The sequence below is a fragment of the Balaenoptera physalus genome (assembly GCF_965194825.1).
Source record: "Balaenoptera physalus genome assembly, chromosome: 7".
In the NCBI taxonomy this organism is placed as follows: domain Eukaryota; kingdom Metazoa; phylum Chordata; class Mammalia; order Artiodactyla; family Balaenopteridae; genus Balaenoptera; species Balaenoptera physalus.
Genome location: NC_138886.1, coordinates 30998864 through 31017631, shown reverse-complemented (window position 1 = coordinate 31017631; position 18768 = coordinate 30998864). Strand labels below are relative to the sequence as shown.

Sequence of the window (18768 nt, the reverse complement as noted above, 5' to 3'; positions counted from 1 at the left end):
ATTCATTTGTAAAAATAAGCAATCAGGAAGACCAATTGATATTTTGAAAAGAAGCAGAAATGGGGGAGGTACCTGGCTGCATGTCACTATAAAGCATCAGTAGATAAAGTACAAAGCTGAAGTAGGGTTTCTCAATCGTACTGACACTTGGGCCAGGTAATTCTTTGTTATGGGGGCTGTCCTGAAATTTTAAGATGATTAGCAGCATCCCTGGCCTCTACTCATTAGATGAGTAGCACCTCCTCCTTCGGTTATGATAACCGAAAACATCTCTGGATACTGACAGATGTCCCCTGGGGGCAAAATCATTCCTGGTTGAGAACCACTGAGCTAAAGAACAAAAAATACAATCAAATTAATGAAACAGATTTAAAAGTTCAAAAATTGTCCAATTATAGATAAATTTATTTATGATAAAGTAGGCATCACTAGGCAATGAATAAGAAAAATGTTTATGATTGGAATTGTGAGTAACAATTTTAAAATAGATTTGCACAATCAGATTTCATACTACACATTAAAATTAACATTGTGAATAGAATTAACTATGTATCTGATCTCTGCAGCAGTGGTTGTTGAAGGAAACCATCTAAAAACTCTATCATATATAAAAACAAACATCAGTGTTTTGACACAAATGGCATAATTTAAAAAAACAAAATTACAGACAAGGAAAAACATTTAAACACATTATAACAGATTTAAGATTAATATGTATACCAGGGATCAGCAAAGGGCTAGATAATAAATATTTCTGACTTCGTGGGCAGGGCCAGCTTCACGGGCATATGACCGTCACTTGACTTAATGCTCTGTCGTTACCATTTTGAAATTCTTAATAATCTTTTAACAATGGGCTCCACACATTTTCATTTTTTTACCCTTCAAATTATGTAGCCAGTTCTATTTGCAGGCCACATGTTCTCTGTTGAAACTACTCAACTCTGCAGTTGTAGCATAAAAGCAATCATAGACAGTACATGAATGAATGTGGTCATACTTGAATAAAACATTTATAAAAACAGGCAGTGGGCCAGATTTGGCCCCTGAGCCATAGTTTGCCCTTGTCTATACTATACATAAAATATATAGAAACTGATAAAAAGAACCATAAATGAATGTCCTACTTCAGTAATTTTCAAAGAAATTATTATTAACAAAAGACAACTGCTGAATTAATACAAACTTAAAATAATGATGAATTTCCATACTGATGAAATCATGGTAAGCCTGGTAGCCTCAAAAAGCACTCACAGGGGCATAACTCAGAAAACTTTTTGAAGAATATGTTTGAAGAATTACAAAAAGGCACCTAGCCTTTGACTCAGTACCTTCACTCCTAGGAATTTATCCCAAGAAGTAAGTCAAAATTAGAAAATACTACATGCATGAAGATGTTTACTAGAGATTTATTGTAAAAAGGCGAAAAACTGAAAACAATATAAATATGCTACAATGGAAGTATGCTTAGGTCAAGTATGATCTATTGATTTTTTGAAATAGTATATGCACTATCAATAAATATGAGACAGCTACTTGGAAAGTGTTTTTAGTATTCTGCTAAGTGAAAAGAGCAGACAAAGTCAATCAATCAATGCTATGTTTGCAGAAATGTAAAAATTATGCATGGATAATGATAAATTCTGGAAGGAACCAACAGGAGAGCAACTAGAGCACAGTCTTTGAGTTCCAGCTCAGGCTAGTGCTGAGCTGGAGTCCTGGGCCTGTGGTGTTCAGCAGGGCACCATTTGGCATGACTGTGGACAAGTTGCTTAACTCCTCTAAGACTCAATTTCCTTTTCTTCAAAATAGATGTAATAACATTATACTGTCTATCTCATGAGGATGTTGCGAGACAAGTGAAAAGATAGATATGGTATATAGCACGGTACTTTGCACATGGGAAGCTTTCAAATGTTAGCTATTATTACTATTAGCAAAGCATGGGAAATTAAAACAGTTTATTTAATCTTTAGTTCAGTTGTTATGATGTTATTTGTGCAGTTAAAGGAACTTCTAACAGCTGTCTTTTAAAATGTAATGATTAAGACTGCAGCAATCTCAGCAGGTAGCAAACTAAAACTATTAAAGCAGGGACAATAAAAAGACTATTTTAAAGATTTCACCAATAGAAAAAGGAAAAGAATTGCTGAAATTGCTTAGCAACTTATGTAAGACAAGTCACAAAGACAATTGGAACGAGCACAGGGAAGGATAACGAGTGGCGATAATTAAAGCTGCCACCAGATACACACACATGCAAACTCACACACATCTCTGTGTCCTTTAGGGAAGCTGATTCAGCCAACAGAGGAGCAGAGAAAGGGGTAATTATTAAACCAGTCATGTCGCGAACACTGTCCTCCACCCAGCTTCTCCCTCATGGTGAGAGAGCAAGAGAAGTCACATCATCACGTTACTGCCGGGAAGCTTTGCTGTTCACACCTGGTCCGTGCCCCTGTCCTCACCTCTCACTGTAGATGAATGGGGCTTCAAGACACCATGTTTGTAGCTGGATGGTCTGGGGGGGTTCCCAGTTGGGTTACTCTCAGCAACTCTGCCCCAGGTCTCGGGGTTGGCATGACACTGAATTTACTCTAGTCACTTGGTGCCAAGAAGCTTCGTGAGAAAAGAAGCATTTAACACAGTAAATCTGGACTTATTCTTCAACCTCGTGATGATTATCATTGCCCCAAAGGGCCAGGTTATGACTTATAGGACTTCCCCACCTTTTTTTTCTCTGTCATGCCTGGGAATATCTGTTAGACTGAACCAGGCACTGTTCTGTTTCCTCACCATGCCAGAATTTGCAAACATCCTCAGTGTGTACACACATATATAATGTAATGTAATCTAATCTGTTTAAGGAGTATAAAACAATACATAACCTAGAGACGGTCAGTAGCTGGTTAATGAAAGTAAGATGCCCTATTCCTCCTAACTCCACGTTCTCAGCGTTTTAACTGTGCTTCACCTCACAACACTTACAGATGCAGGGAGCACTCCAGTCTAGAGCTTTGCCATGCCCCTACCCACAGGGACGACATTCACCCTCTTGCTGTGACACTATCATGAGCCCTAGCTGGGCACTCCAGTTTGCACTCTCCAGTGCTCCATAACCTCTATGTTTCCTCAGCTGGGCCCTTAGCTCCCTTGTTTACTCTGAAACCCATCAGTCACATGTAGAACTCCCCCAGCCTTGGCACAGGGGCAGGCAATCCCTCTGTTTTCACTCCCGGCGCTACTACCTCACGTGCTCACTCTTTTTTCCTCCTTCATTTCCCCAAAGTGTTTTGGCAGAAATAATGCAAATCCAGGCCCAATTTGAGCACTCCCCTGACACCAATAGACCTATCTTCTAGATCTGACTTTCTTAACCTTGGCACTCGTGACATTTTGGACTGGCTGACTGGATGGTTCTTCGTTGTGGGGACTGTGCTGTGAATTGTGAGACGTTCAGCAGCATCCCTGGTCTCTACCTACCAAGTGCCAGCCGCAGCTCCCCTCCAGCTGTGACAACCAGAAATGCTTGTAGAGTTTGCCAAATGTCCGCTGGGGTGTGTGTGTGTGTGTGTGAAATAGCTCCTAGTTAAGAGCCACTCTTCTAGATGGTACTTCTGTATGACCTCCTGATCACTCTTATGTACAAATTCCATTTAAATGACCACAGTGATTTAAATATCAATATTCATCACCTATAATTTAAAAGGGAATTATTAAACCCATTTTTCAGGTGAGGAAATTGAGGTTCTATTTGCCAAATGTTAACACAGCTAATAAGTGGTAATATCTGGACTTGAACACAATTCTCTCTAACTACAACTCTCATGTTCTTTCTACTACTTAACAGTGCAAACCAGAGTATTATTTAACTATATATGTATATCTTAGTTTGGACCACCTTGACAACCCACAGAGTGGGTGGCTTAAACAACAAAAATTTATTTTTCTTAGTTCTAGATGTTGGGAAGTCAAGGCACTGGCAGATTTGGTGTCTGGTGGGGGCCTACTTCCCGGTTCATAGATAGCTTGTATTCTGCCTTTGTCCTCACATGGCAGAAGGAGCAAGAAAGCTCTGTGGGGTCTCTTTTATAAAGGCAGTAATCCCATTCATGAGGGCTCCACCCTCATGACCTAATCACCTCCCAAACACCCCACCTCCAAGTACTATCATAGTGGGGTTTAGGATTTCAACATATGAATTTGGGAGGGACACAAACCTTCAGTTCATAACAATATACATATAACACATGGAGCAGTAAAGTAACTAACAAAGAAAAACATCAAAGATCTACATCAGTTCAGCTGTTGTTACATTATTAAAATGCCAAATATCTTTTAGAGTAAATTATTTTCTTATAATTCTGCCTTCTAGTTAAATGGAAAGTAATTTATCTTTGAGGGTAATTAGATTCACAGAAGTTTTCTTTTCCCAGCATATTGGGTCTCTCAGTTGAAGCTTTACATTACAGATTTCAAACTGATTGGTTCACATAACTGAAAAATCCAGATATTATACTGACCTCAGGTAAGGCTTGATCCAGGTTTCAAACACTTTCACCAAAGACATTTTCCCCTCCATCTTTCAGCTGCCTTTCTTAATGCCAACTTCATTCTCAGCTTCTACACAGCAGATCAAGGCTCTCCCTTTATGGTAGTAGTTCAGGCTTCACAGTTCCATTTTACACCATCCAAAAAGAAGAGAGATTCTTTTGTGGTAACCCCACAAGAGAAAAGAGAAAAAGGAATCGATTCTCTAAGCCCCAGAAAATATTTGGCTCTCATTGAGTCATATGCCCAGCCCTGAACCAATCGGTGCAGCCAGAAGGTTGGATGTATAATTTGCTTTAGCTCCTCAAGGCTCAACTCTGGACTAGTTGTGGGGTCCATTCCCTTTAAATTAATAGAGCCAAAATTGAGAACCAGTGGTTCCTCAAGGAAAGTTAGGAATTTGTTTCCAGAAGATGGGGAAATGGTTGCTAGGGAGGACCAAATGATATGCTTCTACACCAATTCTGTTAACATGCCTGCTACAGTTAGTAGTTTTCATTATTTCACAACCCCCATCCCACCCAGTTCTATCACAGAGCTTTTACCATAGACATGTTTCCTTTACCTGGCATTGTTGGAAACTCCTTGACAAGTGCCCAGGTACCGTAAGTAGACAGTCTGGTGAACTGACACCCACAGAGCAGGTCTTAGCCTAGGACAGGGCCAGATCAGGGCTCTTGCTTCTTGGCGAGGCCTCCCAGCCACTCCCTATCATTCAATCACAACCTCTCTCGATCATGGGGACTCCAGGGCAAGACTGTTCTCACTGCAAGTAGGATAGCACTTCATTCCTCAAGCAAAGGAAAGGGACTTACTGTTTTTGAGCACCAACTGTTTACCAAGCAAGTGCCACATGCTGTATCATGTCTTCCTACAGCCACCCTGTGAGGTAGGTGTGATTATCCCACTTTAAAAATGAGGAAACAGAAGCTCGGGGAGGTGAAGCAGCTTGTCCAAAGTCACACCCCCTATAAGAGGCAGAAAATGGATTCACTGATACGTCTTTCATCCCAAAGCCTGTGCTTTTCATAATCCAAAATGAACCCTCAAGAAAATCAATGAATATACATTTATTTAAAATCTATTGTTTATCAAGAAATATGCTCAACATTATTTATATATGAGTAAATATAAAGCATTTCCCCTTTTCCCCAGGAATGAATGAATGGAAGCGGGAAAAAGAGAGAATAGGAAAGATCAAACCCTTGTGTAATGAGAAGATCCTTAGCCATCCCAGTGGTACACACAGTGCCTAGAAAATCAGCAACCAGTGTGTAATAACAAGAGCATCTGAAGCAATGGTGAAGCAGTTTCTTCAGCAGAAGCGCAGGGCGAGACTTCTTTAGGCAGTGACACCGAGTCACCAGAGAAATTAGCAGGGCCTGGGGCAGCCCTGCAGCAATGTGGGAATCAAAGCAGCATTTGAGAAAGAGGGCAAGTGGGCAGTATGGATACCAGCCCCATCATAAGGTCTTTCAGCTCTGCCCCCAGATTGGTGTGCCCTAAGGGAATTCCTGCTAGAGAAAGGTGGTACAGCAATACACAGGAAACATGGGTTTTGCTAAAATTCAAACTCTGCAGTCTGGAATAGAACAAACAGGAAGAGCAGTTGCTCATTCCTGGGTTAGCTTGAAAAGCTAACGTAGCTATAACATTTGTGTGTACTCTCCACCTCATAGGGTATTATGTGGATTTCTTTCAGCTCTGGCAAGAATATCGCTTTTAGCCGCATCAAAATGCAACAAACTTTCTACCCAACTCAGTCTCTGTGTACCTTATACCTGTCATCCTAAACCCATGTAAAACTTGGACAGGTTGTGAGTTAAACTCATTCCTTTGCCCATGATTTGTAATACACAGCAGGATGACCCAAAAACAAATAGTCATTTTTCTCCATTATGTGTCCTAAGATTACGGGCAATTGTATATGACTTGGCTTGTTCTGCAGATAGCCTAGAGCAGGGGCCCTCAGATTGGGTTCTGTGGAGAACCAGGCCTCTGAGAGAGGGTCTCAAAGATGGCAAGGGGTGGGACCAGGGGGAAGCCTGTGTGCTTCCTCCCCCCACCCCTTCCCCCTGGCACCTCCACTGCACCTGCTTCTAATATTGGAGCTCTACGTGAGATTGTGTCTGCGAATATTTCACTACTAACAAAGGTTTACAAGCCACAGTCCTAGAAGGAAACACCATATTTCTGCCTCTGAAATGTCTGAGTTATTCTCAGAATGACAGTTCCTAAAACAATATGGAAGTCAACAGCTCTGGAGGACACCAGCTATTGGGGGCAAGTGTCCCCTGAATTTGCATGGGAACAAGTGGTTGGTTTATAATAGTGCTGGGCGTGACATCCAGAAAATAGAATTTCCAGAACTTTGTGAAGACCATCCATCATAGTCTGAGACACCTCCTTCCCCAATTATTAAATCCTTTTACTAATTCACCTTTGCCCAACAAGAACCTATAGTAAGTTCTAAGTAAAGCATCAGGGCCTTAAGCCTTTGAATTGTCCATCCCGACTAGTAGGGCAGTGAAAGGAGGCTACAGCCTATTTTCCACCTGACCTGCCACCTAGGAGTATTGGGAAGTGCATTTAAGATACAGAGTGGGAAAATTCTGCAGTATTTTGCAGTATTTTCTCAGCTCCTCTGAGAAATCACACAACGATTCTAAATTTTACTGGGTGTAAAATGAAACACCCAGTTTAGTTCTGTCCATTTAAAGAAAATTATATATGAATATATGTGAAACATATACATATAATATCTAAATGTATATAACCAAACCAGTACTTCATCATTGCAGAAAACAGGTAGCCAGTTTTTAGTTTGTGTTTTTAAAATTTTTCAACAACTTACATAAGAAGATGAAACCCCTCCCCGAATTCCTGTCCTGTTCCTCTTAATGTGTTGGAACCTGCAGCTTGGTATCTGGGTCTAAATCTCCCTCGGTCTTATGAGGATGAAATAACAAATCCTCTCACCTCCTTAGAAGAGCTATTTTGAGGAATAATAAAAAGTTGCCATTGTGCTTTTAGCCTCTGACAATTGACAAATGTAAGAAGCTGGATAAAGGAGAAAGACTCTACAGAAAGAATTTTCTCTACAGAAAGAATTTTCTCTACAAATCAGGTGGTAAATGTCTTTGCTATTGTTAATGGTTACACACTAACAAGGGTTAAAAGTGTTCTGCTAGGAAAATAGTGAGGATTCCAGGGCCATATCCAGGAAGATACAATCCTCTATTGAATTTTGAGCATTTATTTTCGTTCATGGAGGTAAACATAATTAAAAGCTTCCATTTTGATGACTGAATTTTTTTTTTCTTTCTCACTGAACCCAAAATTACTGATGTTCAGGCCTCCGTCACTGAGTCTTTGAGGGAGTGTTTTACTTCTTCTTTACAAAGAGGGCATTCTGGTGGCAGTTTTACTTGGGAGAGAAAATACACTGTGGGCTCTTTCCAAGGGCCTGTAGACAGCCTAGGGCGGGCGTTTACAGACACCGTGGAGAAGATCTGTGGGTGTAAAAGACTGTGTTAGCACATTGGGCCTGAATTTGTGCCTGTTGAAGAATCTGTCTTTTGGAGTCATTTGAGGACTGAATTTTACCAGCAATTCCTCCTTAAGTGAAAAGAATCATTGTCAATTCCTTTCGAGCACATGACATCTTTCATGTTTCTTATGGGCCATTTGTGGAGTGAAATATTATCACTGCTCACATTGCTGCTTCCCAAAAATAGAGGGCCCTGCAGACAGATTTAACAAGGGCCATGCCTCACCTGGCTGTGCAGGGCTGATTGGCTCGTTCTGGTCCCACACAGCCCACCCAAAGAAAGAGCCAGACCACAACCACACAAGGATTCACCCACAAACTCCCAGATTTCCAGACCTTCTCATCCCAGTTGCAAAATTTGCCTGTGCAGCTGAACCTAAAGAGGAGCATACGATGCAGACAGCTAGAAGTGAGCAGTAATAGAAAGGCTCACAGCATCAGTGGGAGTGAGAAGCTTCTGGCACGACCTGTCACACCCTATGCTTGCTTACATGCTACATTCACCTTTGGACGCTTCAAACAGCCCCACTTAACATGGTTCCCTCATTGTCCCCTGTACCTGTCTAGCCAAACAATATAACTTAAAAGTGCCAAATAGTATAGATGATGATTATTAAGATGCTTTTATAAAAATGATAGATCCACTCCTGTTACACCAAACCAGATGTAAATCTTGGGGCTTGGAGGGCGTTTAGGATGAACGCATTTTTTGTAGCTGGGAAAGCTGAGGCCCAGAGGGAGAAAGTCACTTGTCTAGGGTCACACAGTAAGTTTAGTGAGAGAACTGAGACCCAAACCCATGGCGCCTACTCTCAGTTTAGTGCTCTTCCTCCAGAACCAAAGAGACAACAGCTGCTTTTCATCTCTTACAATCTCATTTCCCAAGTTTACTCTCTGACCTGATGGGTCAAATGTTTGTACTACTGGGCAGGTGTCATGGTAGCTTTTTCTGAAAGTGAATTTCTTGGGGAAATTGTTGCTCATGTGGTAGAGCAATGTATTGGGATGTTTACCCTACACACACACACACATACCCCTCCTCACCCCATTGCATTGTTCCAACACCAAGCAGGCAGCCAGGGGCTCCGAGTACTTTGTTAATCGCAGAGGTATATGCCAGGGAAAAAGAGCTGAAGCTACTTAAACTTACTGACTTTTCTTATCTTTTATCAAAGCTTGTACTCCTTAAAGCGATTATGCTAGGAGACCTGGAGGGACTGGGAAGAAGGTGGGTCTTTGAGGGCCAGCAGAGAGAGGGAGGAGGAGGATATTCCCCAAGGCTAGAAAAGAGGAACAAAATGGATGGGTCTTTCAACTAATAGGACATACATCCTGCTGGGTGGCAGAACTTCTGTGAGTTGGCAAGACCTCACAGGTGATGACCACTTGGGACATCAAAGGAGGCTGGACCTTGGGCCCGGGGGTTCCGAGCCCAGCAGAGATGCCTGTGCCCCAACTGTGACACAGAAGCAGCAGAGCCCCTGGAGCTTAAAGGAACTATGTGAGCTGGATACTGTGAGCTTCAGGGCTACCCAGTATAGACCATCATCCCAAGGGCCTATCTGATGCACTGAGATCCTGTAGGAGAGTCCTAGTAGTTACAACAAATAAATTTCCTGTGGCCCAGTGTGATGGTGGCTCAAACTCAGATATTGACTTTAAAAAAAAAAAGAGATGGGATTCTTTTTTTTAACACCTTAGTTTATAGCCAAGATTTTTACCTCTACATTTGTATTTAAAATCTTATCCAAGCATGGGTATTACATTTGCCTCAACAACTGGAATCCTGGCAACATTATTTTCAGTGTGTGAAAAGACCCAGCTTCAAAAGTAATGGTTTACCCCTGGAAAGGTTTATGGTTTGGTGGAGGCTTTGTCTGCCCTGTGAAGCCTTTCCTGACCAGACATACCCTTCTCTGGGCTACTACTACTGTATCTTGTAAATGCATCTCTAATTGCACTTGACCCTCTGTGTATGATTACTTGTGTATAGGACTATGTGCCCCTTCAAACCAGCACAAATGCAGGCATGTAAGAGACCATCAGTAAATCTGTATTATGCTGCAGTCAGAGCTGTGGCTTTCCTATAGCGTTTTCCCTCAAAAGAGTTTCAGAGTAAATTATGGGTCAGTAGCTCAGGCAACACATAATTTCATTTTGAGATTAAAAAAAAAAACAAAACACCCCAAACCCGTGCATTCTTCATTTGACCGAATGGAAACAAGAGAGCCCAAATTTATTTAGAAGGTGTGAGGTTTCTAGCTTTTCAATCTTGGTGCTGCTTCTGCTTTCAACTTGGGTCGATTCAACAAACTCAAGGGGAGTACCTAGTATGTTTGGAGCACTTTGTTCCATGAGGAAGTCACACACGCACGTGCGCACACACACACACTCCAGCTCCCAGCCTACTGGAGAGTGCAGGCAAAACCAATGTAAATGGTGGAAAAAAATCATGTTGCTAATTCCCTTTCCTTCATACCCCCTGTAGGACACTCTTCCAGGCCTAACATAAGCCCATCGGACTGAAGCTCTGGTACAAATGCCAACCCAGGCCAGTCGCACGCAGTTAGGGGGCAGTCATACGAACTCTGGATTTTGAAAGCAAGGAGTTAGGTTCTAATCCCTTACTTGGATCTTAGTTTCTTCAATTTTTTCATCTGTAAGTGGATGTAATATTTGCCTCAGAGGCTTGGTGACAATATGCTTAAAAGCGCAGTGTAAAAAAAAGTTTTATAAGGAAGTAGAAAGGGTAAATAAAGCCTATTTAATCTATAAATCTAAACACAAAAGAAGAGAAACTGGACAGAAGTTGACAGTTTACTGACACTAAACTTATTAAGTTTAAATTTATTCCTCATTTAAACTTATTAAATTGCAGTGGGACTATTGGTGACGTGATATATTCAGGAGATTATTTAAAAGCAGAACCAATTAAGTTTATCATAAATGCTAGCCAGAAAATGGGCAAGTCATCATCTAAAAGAGTAAAATAGTAAATTCAGTGTAGAGGTGGAAGGTGATTGGACAGGGTTGCAGCTAAATCTTTGGGAGAATGAGTTAGCTGGGGAGGAAAAATAGGAAGTGAATGGAAAATTTCAGGGGAGAAGTACAAAATAAGTGAGCTGAAAGAATCAAATGAGGAAAAATCCCTCCCCCACAAGTCACTATATTATTTACCTAGGAATCAGTATAAAGTGTTTTGAGCTGCAGCCTCCAAGGAGATTCATGTGACCAAATAGGCCATTTCCATGACCCACCCTGTCAAAATCAGCCAGTTCTTAACTCAGAATGAAAAAATGATTAGGTCTGCTTCAAGAAGTTTGTCTTGTTTCTTATTGGGTCAGAGGTTTGATATTGGATCAAAGCCACAATTACACATCGATTCTTAAGCATAATTTTGTATTGAAATGAAAATAAAGTCTATTGGCAATCATTCAGTCATAAAACAGTACAGTGTAAGAATCAATCAATCAATCTGTTTCTTATTTTCCAGTTCATCAAATTTGCCACCCCCAAGATCTTAGAAACAAAAGCTGGTTCTCCTAAGTATCTTATGGCCAATTTGGGGGCACTGATTTAACTCTTCCATGAGAACAAGCAGACTTTTAGTAATTAAAACTTATTTTTTTCCATTTATAAAAGCAATGCATACAAAATACAGAAAAGAAAAAGGAGAAAAAAATCATCCATTGTTCAATCATTCAAAGCAACCTACTGCTAATAATGTGATGTATGTCCTTCCAGTATTTTCCATGCATATTTTATTTCATAGTTGGGATCATACTCTATTTCATGTATGGCTTCATTTACTTATCTTAATAATAAAGAGGGCATTTAAAAATGCTTTTTAAAAATAAGATGCCTAAATCTAAAATGCTATGCATTTGAAAGTTTTCATCTCTCAGTTTCTGCACTAAGATTTTAATAAAATCTTTAACAGGAAGTAAAATTCAGCATCAAATCTGAATGTAAATTTAGAGAACCTATTTGGAGGGTCACAGCCAGCAAAGTCAGCAGATTCTAAAGCCTCTCCAATTTCTGTGCCTTGCCAAGTGACTGAAGTGGAGAGGCAATTTGACTATTGCCTTCTGACTTTAATTAATGTTTAATACTGAGCAGCAAAAGTGATCTTCCTCTTGTAAATTCTCATTAAGTTCCTTTTGAATGAGTTAACACCCTGTTTATAAAGATGTGGATATTTTCTCTAATTACTGTAATTTTGGTGACTGCTGTAAAAATCAGTGCTCCATGTCACGCTGTCAGAGATCATTACAGATGCGAGCGTACTTCTCCCCTCCCTCCCCTGCTAAGGATCCAGTTATCTCTGGAACTTAAATGCCTTAAAATGTTCAATAAAGGAAAGGAAAATCCAGACGTAGCATGCCTCATTTCAAGCCATTCCAGAATAAAACCAAGATGTATTCATCAGGGTGATGAAATGTGGACTGTTTAAAGATTAAGGATGTGGATGCAGAGTTCTGTTACTTATAATAAATTTCATTATTGTAAAATCCAGTTCATCCTGCCGAACGGGTATGAATTGAGATGATTTATGCTCTCAGAAGCATATTCCCCATTCCTGGTACTTCCTTTTGTGTGGAGAGATATCTATAACGTCTGGCCCCTCTCTCTCCACCCCTTCAGTTGCCCCTCCCCTGGGGTGGAAGTTTCACTGTTGGTGAGTTTGGAAGAAGACCTGGGCATGCGTAGCTCAGCTTCTTCCGCCTTCCTTCCCCGTGGGAGCCAGGTACCACAGGAAACATGCGTTCTAGTCTGTTCCTCCTATGTGGGGAAGGACTGTGGTTTTCTAGCTCTCTGTGACTGAGTAGGTAAGTCCACCTAAGTCTGTGGCTCAGTATTAGGATATTCAGTTAAGCCACATCCTCTAACCCAACCGTTAGAAGTAACAAGGGACTGTCTTGATCTGACACCTTCTCTCTCTCTTAATTGATCAAAACACTTGGAGTGCTAAAACAGGTGCTATTTATGAAACACAAAAGCTGGTGATTCAAAAACAAAAGTGAAGCAAAAACACCGCTCTCTTTTAGAATTGTGCTGTTTTCCTTTCTGTTACTGTAGGCATCAGGAAGAAATGCTATAAGGGTTTATTAAATTGAGAAAAATATGCCCAACTAGAAACGCATGTTCCAGGAGTTCAGAGTATGGCCCCAGAGGTCAAGGCAAGTTTTATAGAGGAGTACCTAGCCAGGGCTGCCATATACCTAGAAGGGGTTGAATGAAGGTAAAAAGCTGGATGAGCATTAAGGGTGGGTGGGAATTAGGCAGTCTTCCCCCTGCTTGAAATAGAATTGAATTAGAGAAAGCTGTAGGTATGTATATGTGTGTTTTGATGTAGCCTTCCTTTGTGTTATTCCTTAAGATCTCAGATTTGAAGTCCCAGAATTCTAAGATATAAAGCTAAAAGAATTTTGAGGATAGAGGGACCAGAAAGATGGGATATCAAAATTTTCTAGAAAGTGTAATAATTCCTAAGTAATTATATCTGCCATCTAGCATTTATGTTATGGTAGATGTGGAAAATTTGCATTTATTTTTATTGTTGTTTAATAATCTTTCTATCCGTGACCAAATGTGGAGCTTGTGTATGTATTAAAGAAAGACAGCTCTTTATCTCATATACTGTGCATTCCAAATCTAAGTATTTTCCTTTTCCCCCAATGCCTTTCATAATTACGTGCTTTTGCCTGTGCCAGTAAAAGGGGAGAGAGAAAAACAGACCAGTATTTGTTGTATTAGAGAAGTTTCGAACACAGAAAGAACTGTTAAATTTCAGTCTCATTACAGCTAAATGAGAGCTGTAAGCACTAGTGATGCTGGTTTACCATGATGGCAATTCAGCTGTCTTCCCAATTCCTAGGACTTGGAAATGCTGAATCTGCAGCTGCTGGGATATTTTTTTCACTCTAAAAAAAAAAAAAAAAAAAAATTTAAGGCCTCCAGCATCTTTCATTTATATTGGAAAAACCAAATATGTACATGCTGTTCATTTAGAACAGATGACATTTCTATGTGGATTTTTCTAAGAAAAATAGTTTCCCTCTCTGCTTTGATTTGTGATCATTATAAAATGCTCAGAATTACCAAGAGCACTTATTCTCTGAGTCAAGTTCTCCTGCTGATAGAACACCAATGCCCCCTACTGATAAATTTCCCAAAACCTTCCTTTGGAGAATGAGACCAGAAACCCCTCACTTCAACAGGCGTGCTATTCACTGGCCTTGTCTGAAAAGGATGAGTACTTCTGGGGTCATCTTAGTCTGCTTTATTAGCCTCTCATTAGTGTAATTTCCTCTAATTATTCTTTACTAAAGCAGCTAGAAGTTATTTCATGCTTGGCTGACTTGATTAGAAAAACAATTTTAAAGGTATCAGCAGAGCTTTATACCTGACAAAATACAAACCAGAACTAACATTCGATTATGGTAATGTAATTCCTGTTACATTATGTTTATATTTAATGGGGGAAGTCCCTCCAAATAGCTTCATATTTGTCTTCCTGTATCTTCAGTATTTATAGAACTCAGGCATAGAAAGACTTTAATACCTAATGTTCCAGATTTACTGGAATCCCTTCTAATGTCATCTCCATCAAGTAACTGCTTGGTTTCCCCTAGTGACAGAGAACACACCACCTATCGAAGCAACCCGTTGCATCTTTGAACAATTCTGGCAAAAAGTTCATGGAAAAATTTTTTCTCTTCGGCTTCTAAAATATTGGGCAATTTCTACCCTTTGATTGCTATATAACAACTATAATTCCTCTTAATTCTTCAATATTTTAACAGAACGATCATGCTCTTCCCCTGGCATTCTTCTTTTCCCCAGGAAGAGTAATGTCAACTGTTAGAGAAAAGGCAAATATTTCTATAAATGTGAGATCAAAGGGGCAAAGATTTAGGACAGAATGCCAGTAGAGTATAAAATTCCTATTTTCAAATGATGTACTAATTGTTACTTTCTCTCTCTCTCTCTCTCTCACACACACACACACACACACACACACATCTCACGGTTACCATAATATACTTTAAAAATGGTCATCTTTGAACTTGGTAAAGGAAGCAGGAGACCAATTTGGCTTCTGTGATAGTGTGATTTGAATGTTTCTAAGAAGATCCAATCTCAAGGCTACCTTCATAAATGCCTGGAAATTGTTAGACATCCCTGCTCAGTCCACATATACTTAAGCAAGCAGTGTTAGACGAGGGTTTCCAACAAGGTTTGAAACTTAGACTGAGGTTTTTTAAGTAGCAAATATCTCACAAGACCACTGATCTTTATAAGATGTTTCTCATCCCACTGAGTTCTGCCCCTTCTCTTCAGGCAGATGCATAATCAAGATGCCTGGTGCTCTCAGTATAACTCACTCCTCCCCTCCTTTTATCTGCAGCCTTAATTTTGCTGTCTAGGTAGCCAGTCATCAAGGGTATTGCTATGTTTTACTTAATCATAAAACGAGCGATGACCTTAAGGCGAGAACCAACTGCCACATTTGTATCGCTGGGCTTGTTCTGCCTCTGAGTCCTGATGAATTGCTCTTTGTTGTTATAATTTTCCTAAGAGAATGCAAGATGGTTGCGTATGTTATATTCTCTAGGAAGCGGACACTGGGATGGAAGAGGCATGAGAAAAGTTCATTGGGGCGTAAGACCTGAGAAAAGGCGGGCGCAGTACTGGGCAGGTGGAGGCATCATCCTACGGGGCAGACCAGAGGAGGTCTCTGCCAGCCCAGGGGGAAGCACGAGAGCAAAGGTTGCTCATTTAAGGAGGCCCCACAGTTGGACAGAAACAGCTAGGCCTCTGTACCACATCTTGTGCAGCCGTTGACTGGGAACACTCCAAGAACACAGCTTTGGCTACAGCTGCCTCGCTCAGTCACTGGCTGGGGCCTGTCCTGAAAAGAGCAAGGCCACAGCTCAGAATATGCGGGAGCTCCACTGCTGCAGGCTGCCAGCTCATCGCGTTCCTTGAGGCTGGGCAGCAGGTGCTTCTGGCAGGGAGACACTGAGTGGTCCATCTCCACTTTTGCCGCAGTGGTGTACTGTTACCAGGTCACTCTTACGTCAATCAACATCTGTAGCTGTTGTTTTAGGTAGAGTGGCTGTTGTACAGCAATACATATTTTAATGGTTTAAAACTCCAGATTCAGTGATTAGAATGTTCTAATTTGTGAATCAGAAATTTGAGAAGGGTCTTTCTTGCTTAAGTGTCTTATGTGCTGCAGTTGGACGCTGGGGGAGGCGGCCGTTATCTGAAGGCTCGCTGGGGCTGGTGTCCAGCGTGGGTCACTCATTGACGGCAGCTGCCGCCGGCCGTCAGCCAGGAGTTCTACTGGCACCACCAGCACCTTCATGGGGCCTCTTTATGTGCCTTGGGTGTCTTGATTTTGGAGTGGAAACACCCCAAGAAGAAACATTACAAGAGACCAAGGCAGAAACTGCAAGGTTTCTTCTGACCTAACTGACCGCCCCTTCATCACGCTTCTTCCCTGAGACGGGCCAGCAAGTGCTTGTGCGAGAGGTGCTCTCCCCACGCCCAGAGAAAAGGAACGTCCTTATCTCTGAAGACAAAGGGATGCTAAGAATCCTAACATGTCTTGCTAAGTTCCCCCCAGTTTACTGCAATTACCTCATACTCCTTAATCTATCGGATTCCTCCACTGCCGTGCACCTCGCCAAGCCTAGCATAAAATACTCAGGTCCGTTTCTTTGGGTCTTCATTTCCTTATGAAGGCTCTCATATTTGTATTTAATATAAAACATATTAAATACATTTGTGTCCCTTTCTTTCATTCTGTTGGTCAAGCAAACCACCTTCAAGGGTGGGATAATTCGACTCCACTTCTTAGTGAGAAAAGCAGCAAAATCTGTCATCGTATTTAATCTGCCATAGTTGTGTTTTATTAGAAAAGGAGTGGCTTGAGGGGGTGGGAGTGGGCAAAATGAGTGAAGGGGGTCAGAAAGTACAAACTTCCAGCTGTAAAATAAATAAGTCCTGGGAGGGACTTCCCTGGTGGCACAGTGGCTAAAAATCCACCTGCCAATGCAGGGGACACTGATTCAGGCCCAGGTCTGAGAGGATCCCACATGCCTCGGAGCAACTAAGCCCGTGCACCACAACCACTGAGCCTGCGCTCTAGAGCCCACGAGCCACAACTACTGAGCCCACACACCACAACTACTGAAGCCTGGGCACCTACAGCCTGTGCTCCGCAATAAGAGAAGCCACCACAATGAAAAGCCCGTGCACCTCAACGAAGAGCAGCCCCCGCTCGCGGCAACTAGAGAAAAGCCCATGCGCAGCAATGAAGACCCGACACAGCCAAAAATAAATTATTTAAAAAAAAAAAAGTCCTGGGGATGTAATGTACAGCATGGTGAACAATACTGAAAGTATTATAATATTTGAAAGTCTCTAAGACAGTAAATCTTAAAAGTCCTTATCACAAGAAAAAAAAATTCGTAACTACATATAGTGTCAGCTGTGATCGTTTCAGTGCATACAAATATTGAATCATTATACTGTACACCTGAAACTAATATAATGTCATCTGTCAATTATACCTCAATTAAAAAAAAAAGCGCCTTGCTCTCAATCACCTACTATTGCAATAGGTACTGTTAATTTTCTTTTTGTGGTGCCTCACACAAATATTTCCCAGTTCTTCAATCATTGCCCCTTTGACATGGTGTTAGATTTCTTATTGTACTTCTTTAATGTTTTTTAGCTTATTGCTGCCTCAATGTAAGTGCAGCATCACATCAAAGCAAAATATTCTAAATATGCACCCAGAGAAAAGCAGCACCATCACTGTCTATAAGTTCTAGAACTGTTAACAGAGCCAGGGGAGAACAAATCTGTGGAAGTGACACTGTAGTATTCACGCACATTGGGTTCATGTATTTCATAAACAGGAATTAAGTGTTCACTGTGTACCAGGAACTATGCTAAGTGCTGGGGCTACAAAGATAAACAGTCGCTTCCTTGAGGAGCTCACAGTTTAGTGGTGAAGATTGTCATGCAAAACAAGTAATTACTGCTCTGTGTTTTGCACTATAATAGGAAAATGAGGCTCTATGGGAATACAGAAGAGAAAGTTTCAAACGCTGCCTAGAGAAAACAAGGAATTATGCCTCAAAGAATTTCATCAGGCAAAAAAAAAAATGGAAGAAAGAACAATTGAAGCAAAGGGAAAAGCATACGAATAGGCACAAAAGTATAACAGAAGCAAGACATACGTAGGTAACCTTATTTTAGTAGAAATGGATGGTTAGTCTATTGGATACTTGCAGGGAAGAACTATGAGATGGGATTGGAAAGGTAGGGAGAGGACCCAGCTCATCAGATCTTGGGTGACATGCTGAGAAGTTGGGATTATTATCCTCCAGAAAAGGAAATAAATAGGCTGGAGTCTGAGAAAAAGTGCTCTAGTGGCAGTGTGATATTAATGAAATAGAATCGACCAGACTTGGAGTCTGCCTGAACATGGAGGCGAAAAAAAGAAAGAAGGAAGAATCAGGCACAATGCTTCATCTTCTGGCTTGTACGATTGTGGTGTGATTTTTTAGAGAAGGAAATACTGCAAGAAGAGGTTTTAGGAGTGGAGGGAGGACAGATATGATTCAGATTGAAAATCTTGAGTGTAA

At 41.0% G+C, this 18768-nt stretch overlaps 1 protein-coding gene and 1 long non-coding RNA gene across 9 annotated transcripts in view; one reads left to right on the top strand and one right to left on the bottom strand.

Moving 5' to 3' along the window:
* Positions 1-18768, bottom strand: part of LOC309663975 — a 129778-nt gene that overhangs the window by 25575 nt on the left and 85435 nt on the right. The window contains exons 3-4 of the long non-coding RNA XR_014265524.1: positions 5367-5519; positions 4524-5203 (exon numbers count right to left, since the gene is read on the bottom strand). This is a non-coding gene — a long non-coding RNA (uncharacterized lncRNA). The remainder of the gene's footprint in view (positions 1-4523; positions 5204-5366; positions 5520-18768) is intronic.
* Positions 1-18768, top strand: part of PLPPR1 (phospholipid phosphatase related 1) — a 274835-nt gene that overhangs the window by 177390 nt on the left and 78677 nt on the right. The window contains exon 2 of one of the 8 annotated variants that reach the window (XM_082468759.1): positions 18185-18360. The exons of 6 other annotated variants lie outside the window; for them this stretch is intronic. The gene's annotated coding sequence lies outside the window, so the exon portion shown is untranslated. Of the gene's footprint in view, positions 1-18184; positions 18365-18768 lie in introns of all 8 variants that reach the window. One more of the 8 variants, XM_082468761.1, reaches the window with a different exon arrangement.